Source organism: Pelodiscus sinensis, chromosome 2 (genome assembly GCF_049634645.1).
Source record: "Pelodiscus sinensis isolate JC-2024 chromosome 2, ASM4963464v1, whole genome shotgun sequence".
Taxonomy (NCBI): domain Eukaryota; kingdom Metazoa; phylum Chordata; order Testudines; family Trionychidae; genus Pelodiscus; species Pelodiscus sinensis.
Genome location: NC_134712.1, coordinates 42726437 through 42750735, shown reverse-complemented (window position 1 = coordinate 42750735; position 24299 = coordinate 42726437). Strand labels below are relative to the sequence as shown.

The following is a 24299-nucleotide window of genomic DNA, read 5'->3' as shown; positions in this document are numbered from 1 at the left end:
TACCTCACCCATTGTCTTAGTAATATTTTTTGTTTTTCACAAACGGTACCAAAATCCCAATAATTTATAGTCCTTCCACATACAAAGCTCCCTTTTTTTCTGCAGCATCTGCACTTTAATTAGGGAAGTCAAACTTTACCTGTCAGCCAATATAGTAATTTGACAGGATATTCACCCATTATAAATGCCTCTATAAGGTACAGAGGGAAAGGTAAACAGAGTAATTGTTAACCTGCCAGCTAGGGTTCTTTACAGTCACTCTCCCTTGGTCTTTAGACTCATAAAGATGAATAGAGAATGTACAGTTTATATTCATTTGGTTAAGGATATATTTCTTAACAGATGGATTAGAAAACCTGATACTTCTCAATCTGAACAACAACAAGCTTAAATATCTTCCTCCAGAAATATACAGGTAAATTGTATTATATAGCCTTGTCTGTGTTGCTTTTATACTGTACCTGTTCTACTCATGTATAGTCCTTGTGGACATTAGATGCAGTATTTGCCTTTGGCTATCATTTTGATAAGCCACTAATTTCAACTCCTGGGAAAGCTTTTACTATGTTTTGTTTATAGATGAGCTTCAAGTATTAAAATCTAGAGTTTCTTTTTGTTTTTTGAGTGCTCATTTCACTTATATGCTCTCATACAGACAGGTTACCTTTTTTATTTTTTTCTTGGAGGGGATGCAATCCCTCATTCTTAGGAATACAATATAAATGTCTCAAAATACTTTTTGGTAAATTTTCTGCGGGTTAGGGTTCTAACTTTGTTCCCAGTCCCACACCCAAATCTTTCAGGTAGTAACTCTACCAGAAACAATTTTGTTAATATTCTCTCTGAACAGTTTGGCTTTTATGTTTTATCTGAACTACAAAATCAGAGCTTTGTACTGTTTCCTGTTACCATATGTATGTCTCATTTCTTGTGCTTTAGCAAATGAAATGAAGTAGTTATATATTGTTTCTAATTTTTATTAATCTTATTTTATACCAAGAACTTTTCAAGAAAGCCTTTAGCATGTAAAATTGTGAATATTTTTGCAAAAATTTAGCTTGAAATTAAAAAGCATAACCTGGATTATGCTATTATTATGATAGTGCCACTCAGGCAAGGTACTGCATAGGAAGACACTGTGGTTTCTTCCCTGGAGGAGATTAAAACAAAAGCCCCCAAGCCCAGACTAAGGGTGGGAGTTTGGGAGGACTGAATTCCAGGCGAAGAGTGGCTACAGGAGAAGAGATGCGCAGGGGACTAGAAGCTTGAACTGGATGTGATGGGGAAGGACAAATGAATGCTTTACTAAAGCAAGATATACTCTAGGAATTATTTTGGGAAGGTTTTCTGGCCTGTGACATAGAAGAGGTACTAGATGAACACAGTGGTCCTTTCTGGCCTGAGAATCTATGACTTTTGGAAGTTGAGGGATTCAAGGAGAGGGGATCATGTAGTCAGATGGGGTAAAGATGATGGTCTAACTACAGGTTGAACTTCTCTAGTTCAACATCCTTGGGACCTGACCAGTACCAAATCAGAGACTTTGTCAAGCCACAGGAGATCGGTATTGTCTTGGAAGCGTTACCAACCCTTCCACTGCTTACTGGACTCTTACAAGTCATTTAGGGTAAATTAGAGCTAAATAACAGCACAGAACACTTAGCACCAGGACTGGTTGCAAACAAACTTTGTGGAACGGTGGGAAACTTGGACACACCCAGGTTAAGTGGACATCCAGCTTACTAAAATCATTCTGGATCATGGATGTTGCCTGACCAGTGTGTGCAGAGAGGCAGGAAAAGATGAAATACAGGCAGTCCCCGACTTACGCGGATCCGACTTATGTCGGATCCGCACTTACGAACAGGGCTTTCTCGCCCCGGAGGTCGAGGTAGCGGATTGCTACCTGCGAGCTCCGGGGCGAGAGAGCTCCATTCGTAAGCTGTTCCGGTGCCCCTGGTCTGCTGGAGACCGTCTCCAGCAGACCAGGGGCACCGGGCGGGTTCCCGCGCTTCTGAGGCTTTGCCAGAGCAAAGCCTCAGAAGCGCAGGAACCCGCCGCTGCTGCGGCTTCAGTCCTGGTGCCTGTGGTCTGCTGGGGATGGTCCCCAGCAGACCACAGGCACCGGGACTGAAGCTGCAGCCACGGCAGGGTCCCGCGCCTCTGAGACTTTGCCAGAGCAAAGCCTCAGAGGCGCGACACCCCGCTGCCGCTGCGGCTCTGCTCCCCGTGTCCCTGGTCTGCTGGGGGGGGGGGGAGGCGCAGCTAGTGTGCCCCCCCCCAGCAGACCAGGCTTTTGTTTTGGACCCTGGGGCAGAGCAGCTGGGGCGCTGCCGATTGGTCCTGCAGTGCCGCTCTGGGCACTACTGGACCAACCCGGCAGCACCCCAGCTGCTCTGCCCCAGGTCCTGATTCAGCCGCTGCTGGTCAGTTTCAGCAGTGGCTGAATCAGGACACCTGGGGCAGAGCAGCTGGGGTGCTGCTGGGTTGGTCCAGTAGCGCCGAGGAGCGGTGCTACTGGAGCAACTCAGCAGCACCCCAGCTGCTCTGCCCCAGGCGTCCCCAAGTCAGACGCTGCTGAAACTGACCAGCGCTGACTACAGGAAGCCCGAGGCAGAGTTGCTCTGCCCCAGGCTTCCTGGAATCAGCCGCTGATCAGTTTCAGCAGCAGCTGACTTGGGGACGCTTGGGGTTCTTAAGTTGAATCTGTATGCAAGTCAGAACTGGTGGTCAGTTTCAGCAGCGGCTGAATCTGGACGCCAGTTCCGACTTACATACAGATTCAACTTAAGAACAAACCTACAGTCCCTATCTTGTACGTAACCCGGGGACTGCCTGTATGTCTTTTGGAGGCAAAAGGTTAATCTTGTAACTAATGGGGAGGATGAATTCTAATGTCAAGTTTTTCTGACCAAGAAGTTCACCTTGTCTATGTTGTAGTTGGGTGAATATATTGTGATTGGAATAACTTCTATTCCAAATTCATTGGAAAAAATTTATCCCACCATAATGAGACAAATTTTTTCCAATGAATTTGGAATAGAAGTTATTCCAATTTTGATGCTATTATTCAATTGTGAAAAAGAAAATGTTCAATATTTTCAACAAGAATGATAGTAAGTTGGAATGAAGAGTACACATTTTACTAACATTTCAGCTACCCAAATATTCTTGTCCTATTAAAACACACCAGGTTTTAGACATACAGGGCCATATTCATTCCTGTAATGCCATTGATTTCAGTGTTGAATTTGTAGAACCTTGCAAATCCACAGATATGTGCTGTATATCTGTGGAGATAGATGTGGATATTGTTCTCTCATTTTTTGCATATACAGATGTGGGATACCAATTTTATTTCTACAACCCTGTAAATTTGTGGATATCTGCTTTATATCCGCATTCGCAGATGTGGATGCAGCTATTCACAGCTCATTTTTGTGATATGGATGTGGATATGGATACAGATTTTGTATCTTTGCAGAGCTCTATGAATTTGACTCAATGTTTTCACATTGAAAAATATTAAGAACCATTTCAGCAGAAAAGCAGCAAATAAATTTAAAACAATTATGATTTCATTCTGATATTCATATCTGATTTTCCTATCCCCAGTTTCTTTGTTTGCTTTTTCTAACCCACACATGTAGTTTGTAATTCATTATTTTTGTTCCTTCAGAAGTCATATGCTCCATGTTATATACTTTAAATGGGAAGAATCTAGTGGCAGACTGTTTTTAAAAAAATAATTGGAAAGAGGGTAAGAGGAAGAAAAATAAGTTCAGGTTATGTGAAGTTCTACACACAAATGACTTAACTAGATATCTTACTCAGCATACTTGAATATAATTGTCATTGATTATGTCTTAATATTTTTTTAATTCTTTCATTGTAATTGCTTGTAAATGACTTTCTCTGCAGCACTTGTGTATACTATTCCATTGAACTTGTTTTGTACTGCAGTTCTAATAGTGCCAAAGTCAACACAACAGTTGAGTGTTTCAGCATCCCATTCAATGTAGAGCTGAGAAAATGTGTTTTATTCCTTTAAAAAAGTTTATTTTGAGTGTGATGCCAGATTGACAGTACCCGAAACTGAAATTCTTTACTTATGGGATAGATTAGTGGTGGGCAACCTGCCGCCTCTTGGTGACATGCGGCTTATCAGAGTAACATGATTGCAGGCTGCGAGACATTTTGCTGACATTGACCATCTGCAGGCACTGCCCCCTGCAGCATCTCTGTTCTCAGCCCATGAGAGCTATGGGAAGCAATGGCCAGCACATCTCTGTCGCCCCTTTGTCTGCAGGTGCCATTTCCTACTGCTTCCATCGGCTGGGAACAGAGAACTGGGAGCCATGGGAGTGATGCCTGTAGATCAGTGGTTCTCAAAGTGCAGTCTCTGGACAACTAGCAGTCTGCAGCCATCTCTCATGTGGTCAGTGGTGGGAACTCACCACCCATCCCTCTTCACCCATGCAATAGGGAGCCTGTGCCACCACTGCATCCTCACGGTTGGTGCGCAGCTGCAAGGCTGCAGTACCAGCACTGGCTGGTAAAAGCAAACTCCCTCTCTCCCCACTCAATGCAAGCTGCTGAGCTACACATGGAGGAGCCACGCCCCCATGGTAAGAGTGTCACATCCCTTAGTTGGTCTCACGGGGCAGGCAGCAGGTTGGGCTGCATGGGGCTTGGCAGAGTGGGCTCTTGTGGTGTGCAAGCGGCTGGCACCTTCCGCCCCCTTCCCTAGAAGCAGGGTGGGTTGTGCAGGGCCTGGTGGGATGGGAGGAGGTGATGCTGGTGATTCTGTGATTGTATAAAAACCCTTATCAGTTATCCACTAGAGTTAGTCCTTAAGTTATCCAGCATAGAGTTCCATTTATATAAAAGTTCAGTATAAAAGTATATAATTAAAAAAATAGAAGTAGCTCGTGTACAGCAGGGTCCCCTCTAAGCTGGGAGGTGGAACAGCTTCACTGGTGATTAATCAGCCCTGTCCAGTTAGAGGCTCAGGGCTCCATGCATAGAGCTGACTGTCTGGGTGGAGCTGATTGATCACCTGTGAAACTGAGAGGGAACACTTATGTACTGAAAATTCCCAGTAAAAGTTTAAATAAATTGCTATTTATTGTGGACAACATACCCTGGCTGATCATTACAATTCTTTATTAATTTTACAGGTTAGAAAATCTTGAAAACATAAATTTAAATAATAATCAGCTAGAAAGTATTCCCAAAGAGCTATGTTCCTTGCAAAAGCTTTCTGAACTCCATCTGTCCCACAATTGTCTCATCACAGTACCTGAAGAGATTAGATACATGACGAATCTCAGAATTCTATGCTTGTCAAGAAACCAAATAGGAGTTCTCCCTGATGTGAGTAATGTTGTATGGATATCTTAAGACAACATGTGAATAACGTCTTTATATAATGGAATTCTACCCTTACATTGAGATATAATGTACTTAATGTGCTTAGTTTTCATTTGTCATGAAGCTTGACAAAAAGATAAAGGATATCTGTCAGTTTAAAATAATCAAAATAAATATGTATTTTTTTGCCTGGCCTTTAATTACAAATTGCTGTATTATGTATGTCAGTAAGTGAGTGATCTTCATCTTAAGTTCCACAGGAATATTGTATACTAGAAGATTTACTCAGCGTTGCCCAGGATTGGGGAAGGGGAGGCAGAGGGCTTCTAACGATGCTCCCTGGACCCAATGCCGGGGGTATGGGCTGGCCAGGCATGGCCACGGTGGGTAGCCCAGTGGTTCTTGGGTGGAGGGGGAGGGCGGGATGTCAGTCCTGCATGAGAAGGCAGCTGTGCTGCTCGGCCCCAGCAGTACTCCTGGGCAGGTGGAGTGCAGCAGTGTGGTATGTGCATCAAGGAGGAGGAAATAAGGTTTTGAACATTTAAAGCTGGTTATCTGATGGAATTTGCTTTGTCTTGTTACAGAGAACACGAGAATTGTATGTGCATTGCTCAGTGTTTGTCTTGCGTTTCTGTATTCACTTTTATCTGTACAAGACAATCAATAAAATGAATTGAAGATGGCTGCCACAAAAGAAAATGTTAAAAGATAGTTGTTAATACCATTGTTTCTTGGCAGCTATTTTCAGCTACTGCTTAAGTTGATACTGAAAATACTTAAAAATAACAACGTAAACAAAAATCATGTGTATTTGTTCCCATCCTATGTTTCAACAGATTCAAGCAATTATCTTAAGAAATGACAATTTAGTTAGATGTTGAGGGCTGGGAACTAACAGTGATTTTGAAAGTCAAGGAGCTCTATTTAATTTTTTTTAATTGGAGAAAGGAGCCTGAGAAATGAGGATTTGAAGGCTGTTCAGGCTCCCTGTGTGGTAAACAGGAAAAGCCTTTATGTGGCGATGATATTGGCATTGTAAATAATTCAGAATGAGGTTTGAGGGAGGACGTGGGTGGAGTGGGGATAAAAGATCCATGGGAATTTTGAATGATAAAGACAGGCATTTTTATAATACCGAAAGAATGGACATATTCTTCCCTGAAATAAATCATTTTAAATTTTCCTCCCATTTCCGTTTTTACCAGGCAACTCAATCTTTCTTTGCCAGTCCTATTGCTTCCTGATGTCTGACACTGCTTTCTCCTCTTATGGGAATTTTAGGTTCACATTCATTGTTGTTCTATTTTTGTTTTTATTATGCTTTTCTCCTCCTTCATCAAGGGGCTTTGCAGATTGAGAAAATTAAGAATTCTAGATGTTGCAGGGAACAAAATTCAGATTTTTCCAATAGCAGTAAGTATTATTTTCTGTATCTTATTCTTTAATATAACATTTCTGCGTCAGATCTGTTGAATGAATTATATGGAAAGTCTGGGTAACTTGAAGGGATTGATACTGTGAGTTTCACCACAAACTGAGTGAAAAGAAAAAAATATGTAGTTGCATATAAACTGAATAAAGTCCAATTGGATCTAATAAAGATAAGTAAAACATAGTAGCTGTTTTAAAGATTCCATGGAGTAACATTAATTTAATTTTAATATTGCTTAATCAAGGAGACAGGAGTTTCAAATAATAGAAATGTGCTTGGGACCTTCCAGTTGCTAAAAAGTTTTAGTTGTCAAAATATGATTAAATATTTCATCACAGTTTGTAATAGTCTGCACAGTATTATGTCAGGAGAAATTTTACATATGATCATGACTATGGTGTTTTGATTTGAATTGTTGGGTGTATTTAGTTTCACACTTGGAAAGGGATATAAAGATTAATCTGTTACTAAAAAGATGCAGGAAAGTCCAAATCTCTCATGGTAGGATTTGTAGCCTGGAATTTGTATTTTTTGTGTATGTCCTTTGTACTCTGAGAATGAAATAATTTCATATACCACTAAACAGTACATATGCTCCTTTTGCTACATTGCAATAGTTTTGGTGTAAGAATCTGTATATGTGTGGTTTTTGTGGCCTTTTTGAGTCATGCTCTTCAGTAGTTTGGCTTCTGATTCTTCTGGCACTAATGAGATTGTGGGGGCTTTGGTTTCAGCTACTCAATTTTTCTAAGTTGCTTTATATTGTTATTGCTGTGTCTGTAAGGGTATGTCCACACTTGCACCCTCTTTCAAGAGAGGGATGCAAATGAGGGATTCGAGAGAGGGATTCCTTATACAATGAGGTTTACCAGTTATTTTGAGAGAAGGGTTTTCTCTCGAAATAACCATTTCTTAACAGCGTCTATTATTTCGAAATAGCACTATTTTGAAAAAGCGCCATAAAGCGAATATGCAAATGAAGCACAGGATATTTAAGTCCTGGCTTCATTTGCTATTTCGAATGCCTTCATTTGCATCCCTCTATCAAAAGAGGGTGCAAGTGTAGACATACTCTAACATACATTATTTGTAATTGGTGATCTGTTTTACAGAGGGTATTGGAGAACATTACCTTCCCACTAGTTGTAAAATTTTCTGCATTGTCTACTGAGCGTTTCTATGTTATATTGAAGTTAATGGAAATAAGGAACTTTTGCAAAAAATAAAACCAAAAAAACTCCCAACCCCATACATTTGATAGTGTTTTTTAAATTGTGTGTAGATGCATTAATAGCAGTAACACCCGACGGCACTACTAAATTACTTTATTCTGCTCAGAGACCCCAAGGTAATTTAGTAGTGCCCTTAGATGATTATCAGAGGACTCATTTACAGCCAGGTATAGTTGCAAAACATCAGGAATGGTCAGTATTTTATATAGGATAAACAAGATAATTTGAATTGATTAATTTTGGGTCTGCAGTATTAATGCTGCAAACTCTTAACATAAATTACTCTGTATTCATGAAGGAAGACCTCCTCATATATTGAATAAGCACTACTAGTTTTGCAACCGAGGTAAAAAATAATTTCACATTTTTCCAAAAATCCAATGCAAAGGTGAAGGAGAAAAAAAGAATGGGAGACTATAATAAATATGGGCCCTACTGTGATTGTAGAATAATTTTGTTTGAGAGTGTAGTAGATTTATTTAGTAGTTCACATTTTGTAACTAGGTGGTGCTTTATGTAAGCATATACATGTTCACTCTGGATGCTTTCCTCAGACTGTACAAAACTCTAATTTGCATCACTATAATGTATAGGGTACAGGGGTACAGGCTATGATATGGGACCAGAGATGAAGGGTGCAAGAGGAGTTTGGGGTTTGGAGGGGTTTTGGGTTTTGAGGGGCTCAAGGCTGGGACACGGGATTGTTGGGTCACAGGCCTAGCTCCAGCAGCTCATGGTCAGTGATGCAGTGGGATGGTAAGGCAGAATTCCTGCCTGTCCTGGCACAGTGGACTGCACTGAATCCTGGAAGTAGCTAGCAGCATCTCCAGCTCCACAGGCTGCCTCTGCCCCAAGCTCTGGCTCCACACACCCATTGGCCAGCTCCTGGTTTGTCACCAGGCATTGCCAAACAAAAATGGGTGGAGCTCGTTTTGGGCTTGTTTTGAAATGGGATTGACTTCATTTTTTGGCTTGTTTTGCCTTTTTATCTTGTGAGAGTTAGCTACTTGCCTCCACCTATGAGCCGGACCTGCTGCTGGCCACTCCAGGACATAGTGTGGTCTGCAGTGCCAGGACAGGTAGGAAGCTGGCCTTAGAATGCCATCATTGGTTACTTGGTCACCACAGGAAGGTGACCCAGTGCCTGACTTTCCAGGAACTAGTGCTGGGTACTAGGTTGTGATCTGTACTTTGAAAAATCACTGCTCTATCTGATTCCGCTGCTGCAAGAATCATTCAGCTACTACAGTATATTTACCCACAACTCTCAGGTAATTTTCAGGACTGCTGTACATTTTGCTGTTTCTGGAGTCTTGAGTCACCAGAGTTGAAGTTTGGCTAAGAACTTCTGAGAAAACAAGGATGGAGCAAATGGAGGGAGAGAATGGAGTAAAATAAGGGTTCAGAGGGTTGTTGATTCAAAATGTAAATGTGATCCTCTTCAATGGAAAATTATTTTAAGGTAAAACGTTTACTGAAAATTAAGTTTAATTAGTAAGAGTCTGAACAGATTTAGTTTTGGTGAGTAGATGCAAAGACTTTTTTAATAGGAGAGAACTAGGTGTGGAAGGTTAGGAGGTGGGAGGTTCAGACTAAAGTATTTAAAGACTAAATTACTTCTGCAACAATGTTAGGCCTCCTAGCCATAACAAGAATGGCTCTCCCTCCCTTACATGGACACAATCTATGTAACTGAACAAGGAATTCTGATAGAGCTTTAGTGTAAACATTGTCAGCAAAATTAATCTTATTACTCTGGAATATATCAAGGCCTTTTTGTTTTCTTTTAACGAAAGTAGTATATATAGGCAGAAATCTTTAGTGTATAAACATTATTTTGTTTAATAATATCCATTTCATAATTTTATGACAAGGTTTTAGAACTCTTTTACAAAGTTCTTTAACCACTGTGGCTATATTTTCAAAAAGAATTGAGAAGAGCTGTGTCCAAGGAAACAATAAGACCATAGTAGGAACCATTGAAGATGTGAGGCTTTATATAACTCGAGTCATGAAGGTTTGCTAGGCACTTTGGGAGCATATATGGTCAGTGTGTGATGGGTTGGCTCACAGATGGGGTTGTCCCCTGGTGTGCTGATCAAGCCATTGATGCTTGCCTTTCTGTCCTCCTGGGCCATAAGCTCTGGTCTGCTCCTGTCAAGGCACAGAGTTGAGGGTAACCACCCACCAGCAGAGCAATTCAGTGAATTGCTGAAGGGCTCAACAATTCACACTGAACCAATTCAGCTTTGGGAGGGCTCAGCTAAAGGGCTCAGCATCCAAGAACACAGAACCCAAAGAGGACCAAAACTCGATATAAATCCATCTTACATGAGAAAATTCCTAAGGTCAGCCCTCTTTAACAATGAAAGAGATATGCACAGTGGTTGCTCCCCCCAGGGAAGAATTATTTAAGTTACTTCTGCAACAGATATAGCCCTCCTAGCCATAACAAGTATTGCTCTTGTATAAAATATAGGACTTACGTGGTCGCAAGTGAAAACAGTCAGTTCAGAGTAACTGATTAAGTTAAAATAAACCAAAAAAAACGCACCAGCTAATTCTAATATACTAAGAAATTTGTTACATGCCAATTCTTACCCTAAATAGTTGATCTTACCTCAGGTAATATATTTTAAGTCAGAGTTGATCTTAACTCTGGCCTGTGTCTACAGCTTTTTCAGATTTTTGTTGTTGTCAGCTTTTTCCATGTGTATCCTCTGAGGGTGGGTGAGGTAGTTTCAAAGACCAGCTGAAGACAAAAACTGATTGCTTTCCATTCTTTAAGTTTAAATAGACATCCCTCCCAGAGCTAGAACCCTTTGTTTAGCATTCCTCATCCCCATGATAAAATATCACCTGCAAGATGGATTCTAGTACCAGGTAGCATGGTCACTAATCGTTCTAGGACTAGTCACAATTTGGGCTTACAGGACAAACAAGATTATTCGCAGGTTGTTGGTTTGAGTACTGAGCCATTATGATCCTAAGTATCCTTAACGGCCGTCGTCAACACATTTGGAATTAAAACCAGAGTCACACTTCATATGTTTTCTAACTTCACATATAAGAATAAAACATGCACAAAAATAGAATATACATATCCATTTTTCAGAAAGCATGGGGGCATGATACAGAGTATCTAGGTTTATTTTAATAGCTGTACAGATGCACAGGTATATAGTTTGTAAAAGAAGTCCTATGGCATCATATATATGAACAGATTTATTGGAGCATAAGCTTTCGTGGGCAGAGACCCACTTTGTCACATGCATCTGATGAAGTGCGTCTTTGCCCTCAAAAGCTTATGCTCCAAATAAATCTGTTAGTCTATGAGGTGCCACAGGACTTCTCGTTGTTTTTGCCCAGACAGACTAACATGACTATCCCTCAGATACTTTGTAGGACAAAGGGAAACTCTGCCTACCCAATGCTCAACCTGTATTGGGCCTGTCCTCCCCTCCTCTCCTCGTCCATGGGATTTCTGTGAAATGTTAATATGGTTCAGGCAGGGTCCAGGGTGGCTGAGGGCGAGACCTGACACCTTGCTTGATGGTGTGAAGAAAGGACAGAGATTTCCCAGTTATTTTTAATTGGTGCTTGCCATTCTGTGTTCCCCAGGATCAATGAGAGGGGTTCTGGGTGTTTGCAAGCCTCCTGCATGTCATCTATGAGGGTATATATAATAAACCCATGACTGACGTTTCTTATTCCCAAATTTAGTGATTTTAATTAGGTACCGTCTGCATGTCTGATATATGGTACAAAGCACACGCTGTATTTTGTTGAGAGAGAAATTGCAGAAAAGTGGAGGGTTTTTTTAAAATAATTTGCTTGGGTTCAGGGATTTGACTGGAAGGGGCCAAGCATGCATTGAGCAGGGACACAGGATGCACAGAGAAGAGAAGAGGGAGACAGTGAAAAGGGGGTGGGGTCGGGGCTTGGGCTGGGAAAGGGGTGGGTTCACCAACCACCCAGGTATGTATGAACTGTTCTTTTTTTCCTCATGCCAAATTTAAATTTGAATGGCTTTAAAATTGCCAAGAAAGACAGAGCTATTTTAGTGTGCTTGTCAGAGTTCTATCCTTGTAATTCAAGAGGGATTCTTATTAAGTCACCTGATGTGAGATCAGTCTTGATGACATCTGGGTTCTGGCATTTTAATTCCAATTCCTCAAAATAAGGTAGTAGAAAAGCTTTGCTTTGCTTTAGTTATAAATATTAACGGAGCAAATGGAAAATTTGTAAAATAGTGTCCAGTGAATGAAATGTTGATGAATACAGCACATTTGGGGAAAATCTTCCCCTTTTCTTGTTACCCATGTTCAGTCCATCTCTATATCATAATACAATGCAAGAGACAAGTCTGTTTTCTGTGAAGTCCCATGGGGCTGCCACACCTTTTGATCTGGCCCACAGTCCACCCCCTTAAGACCCTGAGGCAGGCTCTTTGCTGGCTTGCAGCCCAACAATGTTCAAAAGGGCTGGTGGCTCCTTCTAGGCTCATGGTGTCCAACTAGTTCTGAAGCAGTAGCCACTATAGTAGCTATTGCTGTAGCAAACTAGCCACACTCAACCAACCAAATAGCCACATTGCTCAAGCCAACTAGCCACACTCAACCAGCCAGATAGCCATATGTGGCTAGTGTGTTGGACACCATGGCTCTAGGCACTACGCTGCTCCCGTCCCCAGCCCTATCATCACCTTTACCATTAGCCAGCCAGCATGCAGGGAGCCTGTCTCAAATCCCTGTTGGGCTGCTGACCGGGAGCTGCCTAAGGAAAACCACTCTCAGCCAGAGCCTGCCTCTGGTACCCCAACCCCTTCTATACTCCCAACTCCCTGCCCCAGGTCACAATCCTCTCAGACCCCACTCCCTCTCATGCATCCCAAACTCCTACCCCAAGCTCCCTTCTGCACCTAACCTCTGCTCCAGGCCCCACACCCTCGCCATAGAAAAGTGCAGTCCTTGACCACTTACCATAATCTTGGAGAGGCCCCCCGTCAACAATTATTGCTCACTGCTGCTATAGCTGAAGAGAAACCAGACGGCCTCCTATGTAAGAAAACAAAATTGTAGAAAGTGTCTCTCCCTTCCCCTCCAGTATATGAAATGTTGACCCTTTTCTCGCCTATACATTTATTTGGCTACAAAAGCCCACTAAAATAATTTTTGCCAAGAAGAAAGATTGTTTAACTTTCCTCTGTAGTTGAGGTTTACTTAGTGAGTCATAATTCTCATGCCAGTGTATGTAGTGTTTATAATATAGAATGTTTGTAACATTCCGTACTTCAACTTTTCTAATTCTTTTCTTTATAGAAAGATAAACCCAAAAGGGTATATTGTTCAAAATCTAGTATTTTCATAATATTTTCATGTTTTCATAATTACTCTTCTCTGGTTTTTTGTTTAATAGTCACTGGAATAGAACTCAGTTCTTCTGGTTTATAGGAAATTTCTTCCAAAGTTTCCCTGGCAATGATTATTGATTTTCATGAAATACCTAAACCATTTGTGTACCACTTTAGGTGGCTGAATTTTTAGTATGCCTCCTTTGTTCTGGGATATATACAGATTGTCCCAAACAATTGAGGAAAACTTCTTAAATGCCTATACTTTATATTATTACTCCTGGGGAGGATTCTGAGCACCTGAGAGGGCACATAATTCACATGGCCTCCCTGCCATGCAGAAAAAATATAAAAAAAACTTGCCAGGGGATACAAGTATCTTCCTGGAAAGCCCAGGCAACGTGTCTGTTCCAGCGTGCAATTTGCTTGAGGCACAAGTTGTTAAAGTTACTGTTGATATTTACTTGATCTCTTCCTGGGAGGCAGAAATGTAGCAGCATGACTGTTGTTTCTATTAATATAAGGAGACCCATGGCACCTGAGAGACAGATTTATTAGGGCATAAGTTTTTGTGGGTAAGATATCTAGTTAGGTCATTGGTGTGTAGAATTTTATATAATCTTATTTTTCTTCCTCTTAGTCCTCTTTCCATTTTTTTAAAATGAGAAGAATCTAGTGATAGAATCTTTAAATATTGGGTGATGCTTACTGGTTAAGGTTAACTGACGGGAACTGGAGCAGACCTCCTCCCACCCAGGACGTCTAATAAGTTAACTAATAAAACTTAATGTCTAACCTGTTAATTAATTTAATGGGATTTTACATCCCTACCACTGATTTTATAATTCTTTCAGATAATGCTGTGAAATTGTCCTCGAAGCTATTAACTGAGGGAACAGATTGTTATGTACATTATTCAAGTGTACTTAGTACGTTCCAGCTATGATTCCAGAAAAGTATTTGTTTACCTGTTTTTCTGTTTTATTGGGCAAAATGAATTAGAGACAAGAGCAAATATATAATATTAATAATATTTAATGCTTTTGTTATCTTCTATGCATTTTTCCAGAGCATGGTATATTTCAGAACCAAGAATTAGTTAGGCATAATGTAAAACAAGTGAACATTGAACTTAGGCTACGTCTAGACTACAAGTCTCTTTCGAAAGAGAGCGTCTAGACTGCAACCACTTCTTTCAAAAAAGCAAGCCACTTTTTCAAAAGAGAGCATCCAGGTAGTTTGAATGCTCTCTTTCGAAAAAACCTGTTTGCATTCAAGAATGCCTTTTTTCGAAAGAGCACTTTTGAAAAAAAGACGTTATTTCTTGTAAAATTAGGTTTACCATGGTTAACAAAACATCCACATTTTTTTGATTTAATTTCAAAAGAATGTGGCGGCAGACTAGACCCAGGGGAAGTTTTTTCAAAAAGAGGCCACTTTTTTCGGAAAAACCCTGTAGTCTAGACAAACTCTTAGGGTTTCCATGTTGGTTTAAGCCTATTATTCCACTTAGGCTTTCTTAGACTCCTAGATCACTTCAGCATAATATATATGGGAGTGACTTGTCCAGGCTTATTTCATTTTTAAACTTAACAGCTGTATAAATCATTGCCTTATAAAGATCAGAGACCAAACAATTATCATTACAACAGCAAACTTTTGCTTAGAGAAATTTTATACAGCTCTTTCTATTTAACAGGGAGTAATTTTGTTACAGAGTGAGCATATTTTCACTATTCGTGATATGTCAGTTACATTCAAAGCTAAGGACCTCTCACTACTTCCCTCTTTACCATGAGAGGATATTCCATTTGGGTACTTAAGTTGAATACAGGAGTGTCAGGATTACATGTATATGGATAAAATTATTCCTATTTAACAACAGAGGACAGTTTTTTAAATAATTATTTTAATAATTTTCTCTGTGTTAGATGTTAATGCAGAGATTTTGTAACTATAATGTGACTTAAATAATACTCTAGTCATAAGCTGTCTCTTGTAGAACAAACAGGTCTTTGATTCACATGGTTATACTATTTATTAGCAATAATAATAGAATATGTACTGTACTTAAATCTTGTATGTTTTCCCACCAGTGTTATTTTGCACACAGTCAGATGAGTATATCTCCTGCTTTCATATTTGTTACATTTGTTTTCCTTGTTTAAATAAAAATGGCATTTGAGATGTTTATCTTTTCTGATGTAATTACATTATTTTATTCAAATAGATGGAGGAGCTGATGCTAATGGAACTTTACTGTGAAGATAATCCATTGCTTAAGAAACAGCCTGTTTCTGCCATACAAGAGGAAGAAGTTTGGTCTCTTAAGGTGAGCAAGGAGAGAATTCAAGTAATGCTTTCAAGATTTAAAATAAAAATAAATATTAAATAGTGTTCTTGTTAACCCAACAATGCTCAACAGTTTTTGAATTTCTGTTCAGGTTATTCCTTCATGAGCTGCATAGTTTGGACATATTTTCCTTTGCCTATAGCAGTGGTCCCCAAGTTTCTGGGGCTGCCGGGCGTCTGGGGGCAGGGCCGCTCATGCGCCGTGTCTGGGGCAGGAGCCGCACGTGCGCTGCACGCCCGGGGCATATGAATGGCTTCGGCCGGGCCTGATCACTCGGCAGGTTCACATAAATGTCCCGGCGGGCGCCATGGCGCCCGTGGGCACCACGTTGGGGACCACTGGCTTATAAGATTGTTTGATCATAGCTGATCATGGCCATTATGCTTAAGAATGTAGGAGAGATGGTGGTGGAAACATTGAAGGGAGACCAGAAGAAAGTGGGTATTTATTAATCAATATTCCATTTACATTTTTGTATTGCTATAAAACAAAATTCTGCCCTGCCAAGGGTTACTTCAGTGTTTCTTAGCTTTTTAAGACTGAGGAACACTAAACAATAATTTATTTTTATGGGGAACACCAAAGATTTTTTTTGTTGAGGGGGGGGGAAAAAAAGGTGGTGGTAAAGTTATGGAGAAAGAAAGCGCTGGGGGAAAATTATTGAGCCAAAAGAGAGTCACCTGCCCATTTAAGGGCGGCCATTTTGAATTCTATTGTTCTCCGTGGCACACCTCTGACTGCCTCGCAGCAAACCGGTGTGCCATGGAACACCGTTTAAGAAACGCTGGGTTACGTGATAGCAGCCTGGGAATGCAGTTTAAGGGTTCAGGCTAAATGATTGTAAAGGTTCCTTCTGGCCTTAAAATCTATGACTCTATAAAGGATCAGCTTCCCAGGTTGCCATTATATGATTCTTGGTTACTTACATGCAGGCTACGTACTGAGCTTTAACTTCTACCACAGTGGTGGACAACCTGCAGCCCATTGGACTTCTATGTGTGGCCTGTGAGATGTTTTGTAGCCCATGCAGGGTTGCCAGATTCTGTGGGTTTCCATCTGCTTAGTTTTTTTCCATACCAGTATTACTAAAATGACAAGCATGTAAAACAAGGGCATGTGAAATGAAGTACGTGTTCATTCTACACAACATTGACTGTGAGAACCATGTGTTCCCTCTGCATCCAATCAAAGTGCTGCATTGGTTCAGTCAGCAAACCCTGAAAATTCTAGGTTCACAAGTGCAAAACTACCCTATCACAGGAGACCAAACTACCCTATCAAAACTACCCTATCACAGGAGACCATCTTGATTACAACAATCTTGCAGTCCGCTGAGATGGAGGGCCACTCATGCAGCCCATTCTCTAGCCTAGGTTGCCTATTTCTGCTCTTCCAGGTCTAACTCACTCTGTGATAGTATCAACTTAAAAACAACAAATGGTCTGGTAGCACTTTATAGACTAACAAAACATCTAGATGGTATCATGAGCTTTCGTGGCCACATCCCACTTCTGGTCATCTGAAGAAATGGGCCATGCCCACAAAAGCTTGTGATACCATCTATATGTTTTGTTAGTCTATAAAGTGCTACCAGACCATTTGTTGTTTTTTAAGTTTATCTTGTACAGACTAACTTGGCTGCTCCCTAAAGCCTGTGATAGTATCGTTTATCTTTTTTGTGAGCCTTTTTTTTTTTTTTTTTTTTTTTTTTTAACTATATACTGCTCAAGGATGTTAAATGATAATATTGCACCTGTTAATTCCATCTATTAATCAGTTTCTATCACTCATCTCAGAATATGATTTATGTTAATCATCTCAGGTAAACGTAAGATAAGTACCTAAATTTTATTTCCAAAAGTGACTTGAGCACCATTAATTTTTATTGAAAATGGGAATTAGGTTCCTTAGTTACTTAGGCACTTACGAACATTTTACTGAACCTGGTGAAAGTACTGTAACTCTCAACCTGCACATGAGAGTGACAAAACCTGCAATATGGGAGCCTCTTGTGCTTCCTGGAACCACTATTCATGGTTCCACATATTCATGAATCTCCTGTCCCGGCCAGGAGGGGGAGTAGAAAGGGGCCAGGAGCGGTTTATGGCCCTTACGGTGAGGTACCTGTGACTTCTGGCCTCCCTGCCCTGTGGGAGGTGCAAGTAGCTTGCCGTGGGAGCATGCAGCTACCGCAAATGGCAAGGCTTTCGTGTACACAATTTGGTGGTTCATTTCTGAAGTAGGATGAAACACAATTTTATGTTAATAACATTTTTCAGGAAATCATCCTCCATTTTACTATTACTATTGCAGTTTCACCCATACTAATTGGTATAGATAATCTGTAGGCATTTTTGCCATTGTCATTTCCCCTTCCCACAGCCTTCCCCAGCTGCCATGTGCCAGCAGAAAGATTATAATAGCATTGTAATGATGGCCTTTGCTCAATATGTAATATTTGCATGTATTTTTTGTACATGAGGGTCTTTTGATCTTAATAAGCAAATTTAGGAATATATTTACCAATACAAATATTATTATATAAAGAGAACATTGTAGTGCATTAGTCAAAAGAGGAATTATTCACCTCTTGGAAACTTATGTGAAAATGTTATCTTAAAAGAAACAACTAATGGCAGATATATCAAGAAAAAGCTGGGTTTCTGAGGGGCAGAAGACGGATGACAGCTGTTTTTTGTGGCTTAATGAGCTCTCCTCTGAAACTTGTGATGGGCTGGGAGTTGGGGGAGATTTCAGGAGCAGATTATATTGGCATAAACATATTACTCTGCTTAGGTGTTCAACAGAGAGAATTGCTCTGCCAAAATGATCATTTGGGTTGGTGTTAAAAATTATATTACTCAATAAAGAAATAATTTGTATGTGCACCTGCCAAGTAATCTGGGCCGGCCCAAGCCTTTCTTACAAATTATTTCTTTATTGAGTAATATAATGTTGTTATCTTGATTGTATTAGTAAAGGACAGCAGAACTGTACTTAGAATACCTTGAGTGTTTGTGTGTAACTGCAACCCGCCAGCCACATCTAAATTATACTCTAGCTCTCATGAATTTTGATTATACAATAGGATGACCCCAACACATTCCCAGCCTTTGATTTTCCTCCAGAATTATATGACCTGTGCTGCCCAGCCTTCTTCTTTGTTTCCCTTCCTGCTTGATGACTGTTTATTGCTTAAATCCAAATTAAGCAGAACACACATTCCTTTAAGACAGACCTGTGTGTTAACCTCAGTTTAGAATGTATGTTAATCTTATAATTTCACATACAATATTTCCACATACATTTTATCAGGATGTGATTGGTCAGCAAATTGCAGCATGGTTATTTACAGTCATCAGGTCTTGGAGAAACAATAAATCAACCTAGGTATAATCACGTTTCATTTAAGTACTAAAAAAGTAATTCATTAAGTAAATAAAAGTTCTACTAGCTATTAACAATATAAAATACAGATAATTACATCATAATGGTAGTACTTCAAGACTCAGAATGCCAAGTACCTCAGTGAGTAAACTTTTATATTCCAAATGTAGTAAATGAAGGATCTATTCCCCCATTTGACACTTAGACAATGCTCTCTGTTCAACACAATCATCCTATGAGGTCACAGGAGAAAGGGTTGGAAGGAAGGTGGGACTGCAGGCAGAAGGGAGGCAGAGAGGACCCCTCTTGATCAAGCCTGGGACCCCACAAAATCTTAATACACCATTGCATGTATTAGAAACCCAGCAGATATTACTCTACTGTGTCAAGGAGCTGCACCTATTTGGGCATCCACGAAAGCACTTAAGCATTTGGGACAATAATTGCATCTGGGGCGGGGGGGGGGGAAGGGAGGATCTAGCAATTCAGTGCTTCCTAGAAGTGACATTATGGCACAATAAAGCCCATGTAGTTCCATATCTGCATCTGGGGGGACAAGCTAATTCAATGCATCCTTAAAATCAAATCAGGACACAAGAAAAACTTGCTAAAATGTGGTTTTATACATTTTTTTCAGTACTCCTTAAGTTTGTAGTCCTTGTTGAGGCTAGTTTTATGTCCTGCATGCTGCAACCCCATAGTGTTTCTCAGACCCCAAACTTGGAATCTTTACACTATAGCCAAATGAAAGAATGGTCACTGGTTATCCTGATAGGCTGCTGAATTCATCTTTTCACTTCATGTTAAAATTGTGATGATAATACTCCCTAGGTAAATTATTTTTAAGATATGTAAACTTTTCAGTAGAAACCCATGCTATTTGGGTTAGTGTAATCAGCTACTGTTATTTTTATCAGTAAAGTCAAGGGCCATCTTGTAAGAAGAGGTTACATGGTGATATGTGGAAATAGTGAACTTCTCCTCAATAAATGTTGTAAAAATTATTTTTCTGGACTATTTTGTAGCCCCCATAATTTGTTTTCCTCAAACTTCTGTATTAAAGATTTGTATGTTGAAAATATATAGAAAATCAAAATGTCATGAAAATTGATCTCTGAACAAAATATCCATTTCTTATCTTGAAAAGAGAAACTTTTAGAAGTCTAGCAAGGCCCTTCTTTTGAATGAATTTTAGAATCTTATTTAAACACACAAAATGTAAATGTTCACGTTTTGATGCCAGACTGCAGGTAGTGTGCTCTGGGCCGCGTTAGTTCTAAGTAAACCCCTTGATTCGACCTGGAGCACACTTCCTGGTTCGAATAAGATGGTGATCAGAATAGCATGCGGGTGAGATTATGCTAATGAAGTGTGGGATATTTAAATCCCCGCTTCGTTCGCAATTTCGGTTGGCTACATTTGCATCCTTATCTCGAGATAGGGAGCAAATGTAGACGTACCCTACTACTTTTGTCCCTAAATACAAGCTTGATCGATTTGAAATAAAAAAAATGAACATTCATCTCCTGTTGATGGTTATGTTTTAATTAGAATCATAGAAGCATAGAGCTGGAAGAGACCTCAGAAGGTCATCAAGTCCAGCCCCCTGCTCTAGGCAGGACCAATCCCAACTAAATCAACCCACCCAGGGCTTTGTCAAGCCAAGACTTAAACACCTCTAGGGTATGTCTACACTACCACCCTAGTTCGAACTAGGGTGGTTAATGTAGTCAATCGAAGTTGCAAATGAAGCCCGGGATTTAAATATCCCGGGCTTCATTTGCATCTTGCCGGGCGCCGCCATTTTTAAATCCCCAGTAGTTCGGACTCCGTGCCCGCAGCTACACGAGGCACGGAGTAGGTAGTTCAAATTAGGCTTTCTAATTCGAACTACCGTTACTCCTCGTGGTATAATGGTAGTTTGAATTAGCCTAATTCGAACTACCTACTCCGTGCTGCGTGTAGCCGTGGGCACGGAGTCCGAACTACTGTGGATTTAAAAATGGCGGTGCCCGGCAAGATGCAAATGAAGCCTGGGATATTTAAATCCCGGGCTTCATTTGCAACTTCGATTGACTACATTAACCACCCTAGTTTGAACTAGGGTGGTAGTGTAGACATACCCCTAGGGATGGAGACTCCACTACTTCCCTAAGTAACCCATTCCAGTGCTTCACTACCCTCCTAGTGAAATAGTTTTTCCTAATATGCAACCTGGACCTCTCCCACCTCAACTTGAGACCATTGCTCCTTGTTCTGCCATCCATCATTACTGAGAACAGCCTCTCTCCATCCTCTTTCGAACCTCGCTTCAGGGAGTTGAAGGCTGCTATCAAATCCCCCCTCACTCATCGCTTCTGCAGACTAAACAGACCCAACTCCCTCAGCCTCTCCTCATAGGTCATATGCTCCAACCCCCTAATCATTTTGGTTGCCCTCCGTTGGACCCTCTCCAATGCGTCCACATCCTTTTTGTAGTGGTGGGCCCATAACTGGACACACTACTCCAGATGTGGCCTCACCAGAGCCGAATAAAGGGGAATAATGACATCTCTGGGCCTTCTGGCAATGCTCCTCTTAATACAGCCTAATATGCCATTAGCCTTCTTGGCAACAAGGGCACACTGTTGACTCATATCCAGCTTTTCATCCACTGTAACCCCCAGGTCCTTTTCTGCAGAACTACTACTTAGCTGGTTGGTCCCCAGCCTTTAACAATGCTTGGGATTCTCCCGTCCCAAGTGCAGGACTTTGCACTTGTCCTTGTTGAACCTCATCAGATTTCTTGTGGCCCAATCCTCCAATTTCTCTAAGTCACTCTGGACCCTTTCTCTGCCTTCAAGCGTATCTACCTCTCCCCCTAGCTTAGTGTCATCCACAAACTTGCCGAGGGTGCAATCCATCCCCTCATCTAGGTCGTTAATAAAGATATTGAACAAAACCGGTCCTAGAACCGAACTTTGGGGCTCTCTGCTAGAAACCGACTGCCATCCTGACATCGCGCCCTTGATCACTACACGCTGGGCCCGACCTTCTATCCATCTTTCTATCCATCTTACTGTCCATTTATCCAATCCACATTCCCTTAACTTGCTGGCAAGAATATTGTGGGAGACCATATCAAAAGCCTTGCTAAAGTCAAGGTATATCACATCCACTGACTTTCCCACGTCCACAGAGCCAGTTACCTCATCATAGAAGCTAATCAGATTGGTCAGGCACGACTTTCCCTTTGTGAATCTATGCTGAGTATTCCTAATCACTTTCCTTTCTTCCAAGTGCCTCAAAATGGATTCCTTAAGGATCCCTTCCATGATTTTTCCAGGAACTGAAGTAAGACTGACTGGCCTATAGTTCCCTGGATCGTCCTCCTTCCCTTTTTGAAGATGGGCACTACATTTGCCTTTTCCCAATCATCCGGAATTTCTCCTGATCTTCACAACTTTTCAAAGATAATGGCCAAAGGCTCCTCAATGACATTTGCCAACTCCCTCAGTACCCTCGGATACATTAAGTCCGGACCCATGGATTTGTGTATGTTTAGTTTTTCTAAATAGTTCCTAACCTGTTCTTTACCCACCAAGGGCTGTCCATCTTCATCCCATCTTGCGTCACTTAGCGCATTAGTCCAGGAGCCCACCTTGTCTGTGAATACAGAGGCAAAGAAAGCATTGAGTACTTCAGCTTTCCCCACATCATCTGTCACTAGGTTATCTCCTTCATCCAGTAGGGGCCGCACACCCTCTCTGATCACCTTCTTCTTGTTAACATACCTGTAGAAACCTTTCTTATTATCCTTCACATCCTTAGCCAGTCGCAATTCCATTTGCGCTTTCGCCTTCCTGATAACCCCCCGGCATTCTCGAGCTATACATTTAAACCCCTCCCTGGTCATTTGTCCAAGTTTCCACTTTTTGTAAGCTTCCTTTTTGTGCTTAAGTTCACCAAGGATTTCCCCTGTAAGCCTTCTACCATGTTTGCCTCTCTTGCTACACATTGGGATGGTTTCTTTCTGTGCCTTCAATAAGGCTTTTTTAAAATACTGCCAGCTGTCCTGGACTCCTTTCCCCTTCATGTTAGCATCCCAGGGGATTCTGCCCATCAGATCTCTGAGGGAGTCAAAATCTGTTTTTTTGAAGTCCAGGGTGTGTATTTTACTACTCTTTTCTTCCTTTGGTCAGGATCCTAAAATCTACCATCTCATGATCACTGCTTCCCAGGTTGTCACCCACCTCTACTTCCCCTATTAGTTCCTCCCTGTTTGTGAGCAGAAGGTCAAGCTGCGCATGGCCCCTAGTCAGATCCTTCAGCACTTGTGTCAAGAAGTTATCCCCAACGTTCTCCAAAAACTTCCTCGATTGCTTGTGTACTGCCGTATTGGTTTCCCAACAGATGTCAGGGTGATTAAAGACCCCTACGGGAACCAGGGCCTATGATCTGGAAGCTTCTCTCAGTTGTCCGAAGAAAGCCTAGTCTACCTCATCCACCTGATTCGCTTGCCTATATCAGACACCAACCACAACATCACTGCTGTTGTTTGCTCCTTTAAACTTAACCCATAGACTCTCAACGGGTTTTTCTCCCTCTTTATACTGGAGTTCAGAGCAACATAGTGCTCTCTTACATACAGTGCAACTCCTCCTCCTTTTCTCCCCTGCCTGTTCTTCCTGAACAGTCTATACCCTCCCATGGCAGCGATCAAGTCATGCGAGTCATCCCACCAAGTCTCTGTTATCCCAATTAAATCATATTTCTTGGACTAGGCCAGGGCCTCCAGTTCTTCCTATTTGTTGCCCAGGCTTCTCACATTAGTGTACAAACACCTCAGATAACCAGTTGATTGCCCTATCTTCTCCATTCGAATCAGGGGTCCTCCTTTGTTGCTTGTTCCTCTTTGCATTTCTTCCCGGTATCCGACTTTCCTACTCCCCTCAGGGTTTTGGTCACCGTCCCCTGATGAACCTAGTTTAAAGCCCTCCTCACTAGGTTTGCAAGCCTGCCTGCGAAGATGCTCCTTCCTCTCTTGGTTAGGTGGATCCCATCTCTTCCTAACAATTTTTGAGCCCGGAACAGAGTCCCATGGTTGAAGAAACCAAAGCCCTCTCTGCGACATCACCTGCGCAACCACTCATTTACTTCCTCAGTTCGACGATCCCTGCCTAGTCCTTT

The 24299-nt window shown here is 41.2% G+C and overlaps 1 protein-coding gene and 1 long non-coding RNA gene across 2 annotated transcripts in view; one reads left to right on the top strand and one right to left on the bottom strand.

Moving 5' to 3' along the window:
• Positions 1 to 9957: 9957 nt before the first annotated feature.
• Positions 9958 to 22819, bottom strand: LOC142827001 (uncharacterized). The gene is made up of 3 exons (XR_012901322.1): positions 22696 to 22819; positions 13020 to 13094; positions 9958 to 10191 (listed from the first exon to the last, which is right to left on the bottom strand). It is a non-coding gene; the product is annotated as an uncharacterized LOC142827001 (long non-coding RNA).
• Positions 15621 to 24299, top strand: part of SLC26A7 (solute carrier family 26 member 7) — a 172184-nt gene continuing 163505 nt past the window's right edge. The window contains exon 1 of the mRNA XM_075920400.1: positions 15621 to 15722. The gene's annotated coding sequence lies outside the window, so the exon portion shown is untranslated. The remainder of the gene's footprint in view (positions 15723 to 24299) is intronic.